The sequence below is a fragment of the Cajanus cajan genome, chromosome 3 (assembly GCF_000230855.2).
Source record: "Cajanus cajan strain Asha chromosome 3, NIPB_CcT2T_4, whole genome shotgun sequence".
NCBI lineage: Eukaryota > Viridiplantae > Streptophyta > Magnoliopsida > Fabales > Fabaceae > Cajanus > Cajanus cajan.
In genome coordinates, this window is record NC_138519.1 from 11,690,983 (window position 1) to 11,701,875 (window position 10,893).

A 10,893-nucleotide genomic window follows, 5' to 3' on the forward strand; every position below is an offset into this window, starting at 1 on the left:
TAGATGTTGTTCAACTTCATTTATGATTTTTAACAATGAAGTTGTGTGTTTAATTGTTTCCCTTGATAGATCAAACCTTAAAAGCTCATAAACTTACTACTTCTACGAACCACTATATAATTTTATGAGTTTAACCTTTTGACTCCTCGTAAAGTACTATTTGTGGTTTGTTACTTCACTATTTGAAAAAGTGTAAATTTTTTATACAATTTTTTTTTATCACTTTTTTGAATTAAAATATCTTTATCCACCTATCTCTAGTTTTCTAGAGATACGTCTTCCTTTCCAAATACATTGTGATAATGTTGTATCATTATCCTTTAACAACAAACTATTTATCCTCTATACAGATCACATATGTTTTTATTGCCATTAATAACTCTAAATTTTATCGGAGAACAACAATTATTGTACAAGCTCCTTAGATTTGGGAAACTAGACAGTTGGATCCAATAAAACTTGAAAAAGAAATGCGAGACCAAGAAAAGGACTAAGATGAAACAATTACGGAACAAGAAGATGGTGATTATGAGGATAATAAAGAAATATCATATAAATAAAATGACTTTAGATAACTAATCTTAAAAGCTCCATGCAATCAAAGGTCCATGACAGGCAACAAATCTCAAAGCACTTTAAGAAGTGAAAAAAGGGACAAAACTTAATTCCTAGGATGATAGGGACATGGTGATAAGACCGACTTGCAAGAAGCTAGAATTGTGGAAAGAAGTTAAATCTAACATAATAGATGTAGGATTCTGATAACAATCCATACCTAGTTACTAGGCCCAAGAGGAGAATCAAGAGGCCCACATACCTTCCTCACTTTGTGTAATTGGTTATAGTCACTCAGGATGGATAAGATACTATTACGATATTATTTGGTTGTAAATGTCACATGCATTATTTTCATTGTACTAGATTCCTTTTCCCTAAATTGAGTTGAGCGAAGAATTACCAACATTTTGTATAAACAATGCAGAAATGAATGAAAATGGTAGAGAATTAGCAAACTATTCCTTCTTTAGCATTATACTAGCCATTGTAGAATAATAAGAGACGAGTAATACTAAAAATTGTGTGAACGTAGTAATTCACTGTATTTTTATTGAATAAGAAATAACCTTTAAATAGCCATTGTACAATGTACCGAATTAACAAGACGATAACAAAATATCTTATCAAAACAAATCTTATCAAAAACTATTTTTATCTAAAATGAAACAAATAACTCAACAGACTAAACAAACAGTTTAGAATAACTAACTCTGATATCTCTAAAATTTATGATTATCTAACAAAACTCCCCCATAAGCTTAAATTTCTCCTTCTTCTTTCATTCCAAGTAACTTCCTTAGCTCCTAAAATGTTGTTGCAGGCAATGGTTTTGTAAAGATATCAGCTACTTGCTCTTTACTTCCTACGTGTTCGAGCTCCACGCTTCCTTCTTTCACTTTCTCCTTGATGAAATGAAATCGGACGTCAATGTGCTTACTTCTTTCGTGATTGATTGGATTCTTGGCTAACTCGATTGCCGACCTATTATCTACTCGGATCAATATTTTCTTAGCTTTCATAATCTCCAGTTTGCTTAGCAAGGTTCCAAGCCAAACTGCATGTTGGACACTCCAAGATGCTGCTACATACTTGGCTTCACACGTTGATAGAGCTACAATTGGTTGTTTCTTTGATAGCCAAGTGAAAGCCGTGTTTCCCATGAAGAATACGTAACCAGCTGTGCTTTTCTGATCATCCACATCTCCACACCAATCACTGTCCAAGTATCCAATAAGTCGGTAGTTGTCCGACTTAGTGAAACACAGTCCAAATGACATCGTCCCTTTCACATACCTTAGTATCCTCTTTAATGCTTTCTGCTATCTATAACCCTTCACCACAAGACGAGCTTTGTAACGCTCCACTTCGCCATTTTCATTTGTCTTCCTTTTGTATACCCACTTCAAACCAATTGGTCGAGTTCCTGTGGATAAATCTATCAGCTTCCGCGTCTCACTCTTCTCAATTGATCCGATCTCCTCATCCATTGCTTTCTTCCATCTCTCATCAAGTACAACCTCTTCAAATTTTATATCTTCTGTTCCTGTCAATAGACATACTACATGTAACTCGTCAGTGGAATTGTAGATGTCTTGGTCCGAGTTCTAAGCTGCTCAGGTTCATCATCTTCCTCGGAATGCTCATTGGTCCTATCCGAGCTTCTTCCTATCATCTCTGAGCTCTTTCTCTTAGAGTTCGAGCTCCCCAAAGTCTTTTCAGAGTTATTCCAGCTCCGCTCACTTTCCTCATCTACCTGGACATCTCGACTTACCAGAATTTTGCCTGTAATAGGGTTGTACAATTTGTAGGCCAAGCCTCCAAAGTTTAAATTCCCAAAACAAAAATGCCACATCATGGCTTCATCCTTCACGTCCAGCTTTAAGCACTTATTTTGAATGATGTTCAGCTCCAGTCTATACATCCGATTCTTTTTCATCTCTACTCGGGCTACTAAACGATCATGCTTGTCCTTCAAATAAAGTACTCGATCCTTCATCAGAACCGAGTTGCCTTTCTTCATCATCTACCCCATGCTTAAGATGTTGCTCTTAAGCTCGAGAACGTAGTAGAAATTCCTTATTTCTCCAACTCGTCCATCCTTCTGCATATGCTTGATGGTTCCATGCCCTTTTATCGCCACCTTGGAATCATCCCCAAATGACACGAATCCAGCCTTCACCTTGATGAGTTCGTTGAAGAAACTTTCTTCTCCACACATATGATTGCTCGCTCCAGTGTCCAAATACCAGACTAAGTTGTTTAAGCAACCCGAATCAAGCTCAGCCTCTGACTTCTCATCTGAGCTTGGAAGCTCAACTACTGATCTCTCTACGCAACTCAAGTTTAGCTCAACCTCGGAGGCACAGCTTGGACGTAGCTTGGTCTCCGAGCTCTACATCATCATCAAAATTCCTGCTTCCTCGTCCTCTTCTTTTGTGAGAAGATTCTTCTCTTTGTTTTCACTTCGACTTTTAGCTCGGCAATACTTTGCTATGTGACCGTATTTGTCACAATTGTAGCAATTTTCCGATCTGCATTCCTTTGCGTAGTGGCCGTGTTTGCCACACTTATAACATTTCACCTCCGACCTTGGCTGACTTCCTTGGCTACGATCACCTCGTCCTTGTCCACATTCCTTTGCGTAGTGGCCGTGTTTGCCACACTTATAACATTCCACCTCCGACCTTGGCTGACTTCCTTGACTACGATCACCTCGTCCTTGTCTACCTTCATGATCACCTCGTCCTCTACCTCGTCCTTTACCTCGTCCTTGACCACTTGATCTTCGGCCATGGGTGTTCCGAGTTTCATTCAAATCAAGTTGCGCCTGTAATGCTTGATCAAGAGTATCCTTCATCTTCCTCCTCCTTTGTTCGTGGGCTTCGAGTGACCCAGCGAGCTCTTCCACTGAGAGAATTGACAAGTCCTTTGATTCCTCAATTACGCATGCAATGCTCTCGAAATCATCCGTTAATGATCTCAAGATTTTCTCCACAATTCTACTTGCTAGCATTGACTCCCCATTCCTTCCGAGTTGATTAGCCAACTTCTCCACCTGAGTTATGTACTCGGATATCCTCCATCTTCAAACACTCAAACTCTCCTCGGAGAGTTTAAAGTCGGATCTGTCTGACACGGTGGTTACCTCTGTGCGCAACCTCCAAGATCTTCCATGCTTCCTTTGAAGATGCAACGTTTGCAATCTTCTCGAAACCTGATTCATCCACGACATTGTACAAAAAATACAAAGCCGATTTGTAATATCCCAAAATTTTATTCAAATGAAAAGAGTTATTTATTATGTGAATAAGTATTTTATTCCCGTATTTTACTATTCATGTATATGTATTTTACTATTTACATATACGTATTTTACTATTTATGTATACGTATTTATGAATAGTATTTTACTATTCATATGAATAGTAATTTTGAAAAAAACGTAAGCACTTACGTAAAAACTCAAATTATTTGGATGAATAGTATTTTACTATTCATGAATAGTAATTATATTATTATTTTAATGAATAGTGCATAGTGCATAGTAACTTCAAAATTTCTATAAATAGGGACCTAAGGATTTTGAAAATTCATAACTAGAGAGAAGAAAAGTTTAGAGAGAAGGAATTCTAGAGAGATAGAAAGAGAAAATAAGAGAGAAGGTTCTGCCTAGGTTGTGAAAAGAGGAGGAGAATAGAGAAGGTTCTGCTCTAGTTCCGGTTCCGGTTTAAGGAGAAAGAGAGGAGATTCTGCCCAAATTCCTATTTATCCAGGTAAGGGGGGAGTGGGAAACCTTGCTTGGGGGTGTAGAAATAATTGTTAAATAGTCTGTTTGTTGGATTGGCTCCCGATCCCTTGTCTGTTGTTTGATTATTTGAATATATATTATTACTGTGTTTTGTTTGTACTACTTGATTTTCTTGTTGCGGTAATTAATAATTATAATTAATGGATAACTTCACTTTTACTATTCTAAAATATTCATTGAATGGAAGACTAAGCCTCCTATTAACTTATAAATTAAGACTTATTATCTAAATGGAAGGCCGAGCCTCCTTATTTTCATTAAGCTTCCTATTTTACTTAAGGATATAATTATACCAGGAAATATAAATTATATGATCCCTAAAGACCTTTGAACTATTGGACCCTTGACTTAATGACCTTGGACTATTGAACTGTTGGACTGTTGGACAATGGACTATTGGACTATTGAACCTTTGGACTATGGGACTATTGAATTATTGGACCTTTGGACTATTGGATTAATAAAATATAATATAAGTATGAATTATGCTTATGATATGGTATATTATAGGAAATTCTGTAACATGTTAAATGTTAAGTTTATGATTGTATGACATGCATCATATGCATATATACTCCAGGTGTGCCGCTGAGGCCGCATACCCACGACTAACAAGGTGTACCTTTGGGTCACCCATGATATGCTAACAAGGTGTGCCTTTGGGTCACCAATGATGTAACCAGGTGTTCCTTTGGGTCACCCACGATATGCTAACTAGGTGTGCCTTAGGGTCACCAATGATGATATGTGAACTTCCGTATGGCGCCACATGCATATATTTATGAGTTGAGTCTATGACATCATTGCATGATAAATAATTATATATGATAATGATTATATGTGTGTGTGCTATTTAACTTTTATTTCTTCATCTACAACTGAGTGAGATGTTTCTCACTCCCTTGTTATTTTTTTTTTTGTATATGTTTAAATTTATGTTGCAGGTAATCATCATCATGAGGATGTTGGTGATGAGGCCTAAAAGCTTCTTGGGGCATGCTCTGATAGGATGTGACATCGGGTTTAGCTAGGATTTCTCTGATGTCTTTCTTGTTCTAAAAACATTTTCTTTTCTTGTGTAATTTAATAAATTATAAGTTGATTCCTAACTAGGAGGCACTGCCACCTTTACTGGGATTAATTTATAATCTTTGTTTTATAATAACTTCTTAAGTTTGATATTTATGTGTATGAATTTATGAATGTGCATCTTCTACCTTATGATACTTATTGTTTTATATCATTCTATGAAAATCTTTTATAAATATAGTTTATGTTTATTAATGATTTTGGGGTAGAGGGTGTCACACGATTTGTCTTTTACTCGTGTCTTTTTCAATGTGGCAATCTGAGCCACAGATTGGTCTTCATCCTCCTCGGGTTCTCGAAATCCCTTCTCCACTATGTCCCATAGACTTTGGGAACCCAACAGGGTCTTCATCTGTAAACACCAATTGTCATAATTGGTTTTCTTTGACAGTTATGGTACAATCATTCCATTAACAACATTTGCCATTACTCTCTCTTTCTTCTTTCAAAGCACACACACAGGCGCACACTGTTTTCCTCTCACACTCGGCACTCAGAGCATAAAGCTCTGATACCAATTTGTAGAAAATAAGAGAGACAACTAATACTAATATTTGGGTGAACGTAGCAACTCACTGTGCTTTTATTGAATAAGAGATGGCCTTTAAATAGCCATTGTACAACGTACTGAATTAACAAGACGATAACAAAATATCTTATCAAAACAAATCTTATCAAAAACTATCTTATCTAAAATGAAACAAATAACTCAACAGACTAAACAAATAGTTCAGAATAACTAACTCAGATATCTCTAAAATTTAAGATTATCTAATAACCATTAGTATCCTACCAACCAGTGCGACCTGCCCTTTCACCATGACTAGACACAATACCAGAAAAATGGCTTAAGGATCTTGGTTTAGTTACTATAGATTACACTTCTTTTTCCATACAATTTAAGTGCATGCCTATCCTATGGTGTTACATGCTGATGTACCACTCGCCTCAACCCAACAAACCAAATGACATTTCTAGACACATGTTGCCTCAACCCTATTTCACTTAGCCATTTTACTTGACCCAAAACCTCATCTCCCCAACCCTTCCATTTCTACCACGACTCTACCACACCCAACCCTTGAATCCCTGCGTACCCAATTCGACACCCTCTTCCATGAACTTTACCAACTTCCACCCCACCGTAACATTGCCCACCATATACACCTCCTCCCAAACACTACCCCTGTTAATGTGTGTCTTTAAAAAAATAACTGAATTAGAGAAATAAGTTACCACCATGCTTGAATTTAACATGATTCAACTAAGCTAGAGTCTATTTTCTTTCCTCGTCCTCCTTGTGAAGAAAAAGGATGGCAGTTGGTGTTGTTGCGTTGATTATAAAGCTCTAAATGTCGAATATAAACTAATTTTGGTAATCACAATTACTATAGGTATAGTCAGTAATATTCTCCAAATAATGAATGAATTCAAAAAAAGAATTTCTTTTATCTTCTCTAATTTTCTTTCCTTATATCTTTTAATTTCAATAACTTTTGTTAAATTAAAAGACAATTTTGAATCATTCAAGCTTTAATATTTTAATGATAATAAATAGAAATTTTTTTTTAAAAGAAAATGTATTTTTTTTATTAGAGGAAGTGTAGGCGCTAGCGTAATAAGATGTTGTTCAACCAAATGAAACATATTGTCCCATAAACTAACATTTACTCTATATCATTTATGATGTTTAACAATAAAGTTGTGTGTTTAAATGTTTCCATAATAGATTGAACCTTAAAAATTTCCTTTAAAGACTCGAACTTTCTGGCATTGAGTAGTCTCTTCATTGTAAATAATAACAAAGAATAAGGACAAAAATTATGATGTGTGGTGACTTTGCTTTTGCTTCAGTTTCTTACTTTTATAGGGATTAGAACATGGGAGTTTACTTTTTTTCAAACTATGAGGATCATTAACAAGATAAGTCAATAATTAACAATTATCATCACAAATATTAATTAAAAAATTTTTAAAATAAAAAATTAAAATAAAATTTATTAATTCACACTTTGAACGTATTTGAATATAATGTAATTATTTGGGAATAAATTACTTTTTTACCTGTAAAAAAAATAATATTCTCTTTTAAAAATAATATATGTTTTATTAATTTTTTTAAATAAATGTTGCTTTTAATTTTTAAATTTGAATTTAGTTTCAGTTAAAATTTTTATCCAATTATATTTTTTATGCTTTAAAATACAGGTGTTTCATTAAATATTTTTATTTTCATAAACCCTAAATTGAAAAGCTTATTAATACAGTACTCAATTGAAAATGTTTTACACTTTACATTAGTGGGAGTAGTGTTGTTATTTGTTAGCTCCCAATTGGTTATAACCTTCAATTGTGAAGGTTCTTTTGATACGTACAATTTAAAGATTGCCAATACTAACAAAACGAAAACACACAGTAGATGCTGTATGATTTGGGATGCCGCATGTAATTCTTATATGCCAAAATAATATATTGATTTTTCTCCTAATTTATAATGATCAAAAGGAAAAAAAAAAAATATTGGTATAAATATCAATTCCTGTTTTTGAGACATTACTAGTTAAGTTGAATCGCTTATGATAAGAGGATGAGATGAGAAGACATTATTATTATTGACACAAACATCGATAGATAACAAATATAAATATTATGATAGTTCTTATTTTATTTTATTATATTATTTTTTATTTTATATATATGATAGTATTGTTTTAAACTTATAGTCATGCCAGGACAAATGTTCCGTACACATATGGCCTTTGTTTTGTGGTTTTGTGAATGTAACATGGAGTAATTAAAAACCTTTGGTCAGGATGGACAAAACAAAGAGATGAAGTTTTAAATTGAACTATTCAAGATTTATTAGTTCTAAGCGATAGTTGAAATTCTAGATATGCCTTAAGTTGATGGAAGGTTGTTAGTAAACTGAGGAAATATATATTGTTCTGACAGGTTTCTGGGTGGGTTGAAGAATATAATTGGTGATAAGAAAATAATTTTAGTTGAAGAAAATAATTGTTAGTACCAGCAGTCAATATAACTTTCGTGGCAATAACTGAATAGAAAATATCAAAACCCATTTACCCCTTGCACTTGCACAGTTGTAAACAAAATATTAACACTAATTAAAGCATTTGATAAATAAAAATATTAACACTAATTAAACACTTGCGTTCCTCTCTGCCTTCCTTGTTGTTTTTGACAGGCTGGCTTCACCTGAGGTTGTCAACTTTATCCGTGGAAACAAGCTTCACAACAAGTCTTGCATTTATGTTGACGATAGATGGATTTAGTAACCAAGGATGATCACCTGGTAATTCTCCTACTTTGTCCTCCTTTTATTATGTTTAAATTAATTATCGCATTCAACAAGTCTTGAATTAGTTGTTTAGTTTCAAATATGATTTGTTTTGCAAGTGTGATGATAGAAAATTCATTTGTATACTATTTCTTTTCAGTGAACGTTTTTGTGTTTTTTTAATTAAAACGTACTGCAGAAATGACTAATGGTTATTTTCTACTTTGCAGTTTGTTTGCAACTTCGTGTAGTAAGACCCAAGATTTTGCTTAGTATTATGGTGAATACCAAGCAAAGATTATCTTAGGATAGATCTCATTGCAGAATATAAATTAAACTCTTACAAATATGATAAAATAGTCTTAAAGAAACCATGATTTCTGTTTTGGCAATTATGTGAGGTAACAATATACTTTCTATCTTTGAATATAATATGTATTCCAATTACTTAACTAATTAATTTCCTTTGCTGTCTAAATAATAATAGCAGACTCCAATATTAAAAAAAAAAAAAATCCTTGTTCTTGTCATAGAGTATACATAGGGTGACATTTTTTATTGATCGAGTGTAAATTCAAGTGTCCTATATTTGTTGTTTTGTTCGGAACTTTGGATGAAAGACCAAATTGTAATTTCCATTATAACAACTTATATAAATCACAAAATACGTTGAGTGTGAACTTCTTTTTCTAATTTATCAATCACCCTGAAATAATTAAACAATTAAAAAGTCTATCCTCTTATAATAATAGTACATGATGACTTGCATTGAAAACACATTAAAAAAGCTGTCTAATCACTCTCAACCAAGAGTACATAAGGATAGTTACAATGACTAACATGTTAGTTGTGTAAATTTGTGCTTTATATTCACATTATAAGACACTTTTTAACATATTTATACAGACTAATATAAGTAATACATACATAATATATTATTTGTTAGTCCTAGCAAGTTATTTTGATTAGAAACAAGAACTCAAGAAGTTTGAAGGATGCATGATGGGTATGGTCTTTGATCTTTACCATTTTAATTGAACTATTAAACCACAAATATTATGGAAATCAAATACATTTCAGGGGTGAAACTCCACTACAACAGCCCAAGTATAATTAATTCATGATCATGAATTTTTCTTTTCATGCTATTCAAATGCCATATTCTGCTTATATTTCTTTCTTCTTCCCCCCCCCCCCCCCCCCCCGCCCCTTTTAAGGAGACACAACTTCTAACCAGCTAGACAAACATTTTATACAATTTTATGGTAGCAAAAAAGTAAGTATATATTAAACAATGTTTTCATTTATGTCTTGAAAAATATCCGTAGTTTACCACTGATCATGATTCCTAAAACAGATATAAAAAGTTTCTACATATTTTGTTTGTGTTCGCAGAATGGAGACCGAATCTCTTATATATGGAACGTTTCCATCCCACTTCAACTGAGGAATGCATTAATGTACTGAACAATGCTCTCATAGTTGAATATGTTGCAATAATACATCACTTAGTATAGGGAAAAAAAGAAGTTAAAGTGAAAAGAACAAAAAAAAAATACACTTTAAATTATTTTTATTGGTTTTAAAAATTGACTATACAAAATCATCTTAATTTAGAAAGGTACCATAGTAATTTCTTTTTTAATATAATTATGATAAAAGTTAACAAATTCATCATTGATTAAATGGTAATGTAAAAATATTACTGTAAGCACGTACACTATTTGCGCTTATAAATAAGGTTTCAATTTTCAAAGTTCATATTTTAATGAGTGGTGAAATTTATGATAATCATGATATAAATTTCAAAATTAAATTAGAAGTATTCTTTCTCATTTTTTCGTGTTTGTTCCTTGTTAGTGTGGTATATTAAGTTGGACTAGCGGTCTTTGTTTAAAGTTTCAAGCAAATATACTACTTATCCGCTTGCACACAGTACAATTTAAAGATTGTTAACAGTATCAAAATGAAAACACATAGTAGATGCTTATCCACTTTAGAAAGGTTTATACCTGATTTGGAATGCTACGTGTAATATTTCTAAATGACAAAATAATCACTATTTATACAATATTCATTATAAAATAATATTCTTTTCTAATTTATAATAATTAAAGTAAAAATAATAATATTATCAATA

At 33.0% G+C, this 10,893-nt stretch overlaps 1 long non-coding RNA gene across 1 annotated transcript; it reads left to right on the forward strand.

Moving 5' to 3' along the window:
• The first annotated feature begins 7,691 nt into the window (after positions 1 to 7,691).
• LOC145956505 (uncharacterized) lies at positions 7,692 to 9,120 on the forward strand. The gene is made up of 2 exons (XR_014432768.1): positions 7,692 to 8,768; positions 8,984 to 9,120. It is a non-coding gene; the product is annotated as an uncharacterized LOC145956505 (long non-coding RNA).
• The last annotated feature ends 1,773 nt before the right edge of the window (positions 9,121 to 10,893 follow it).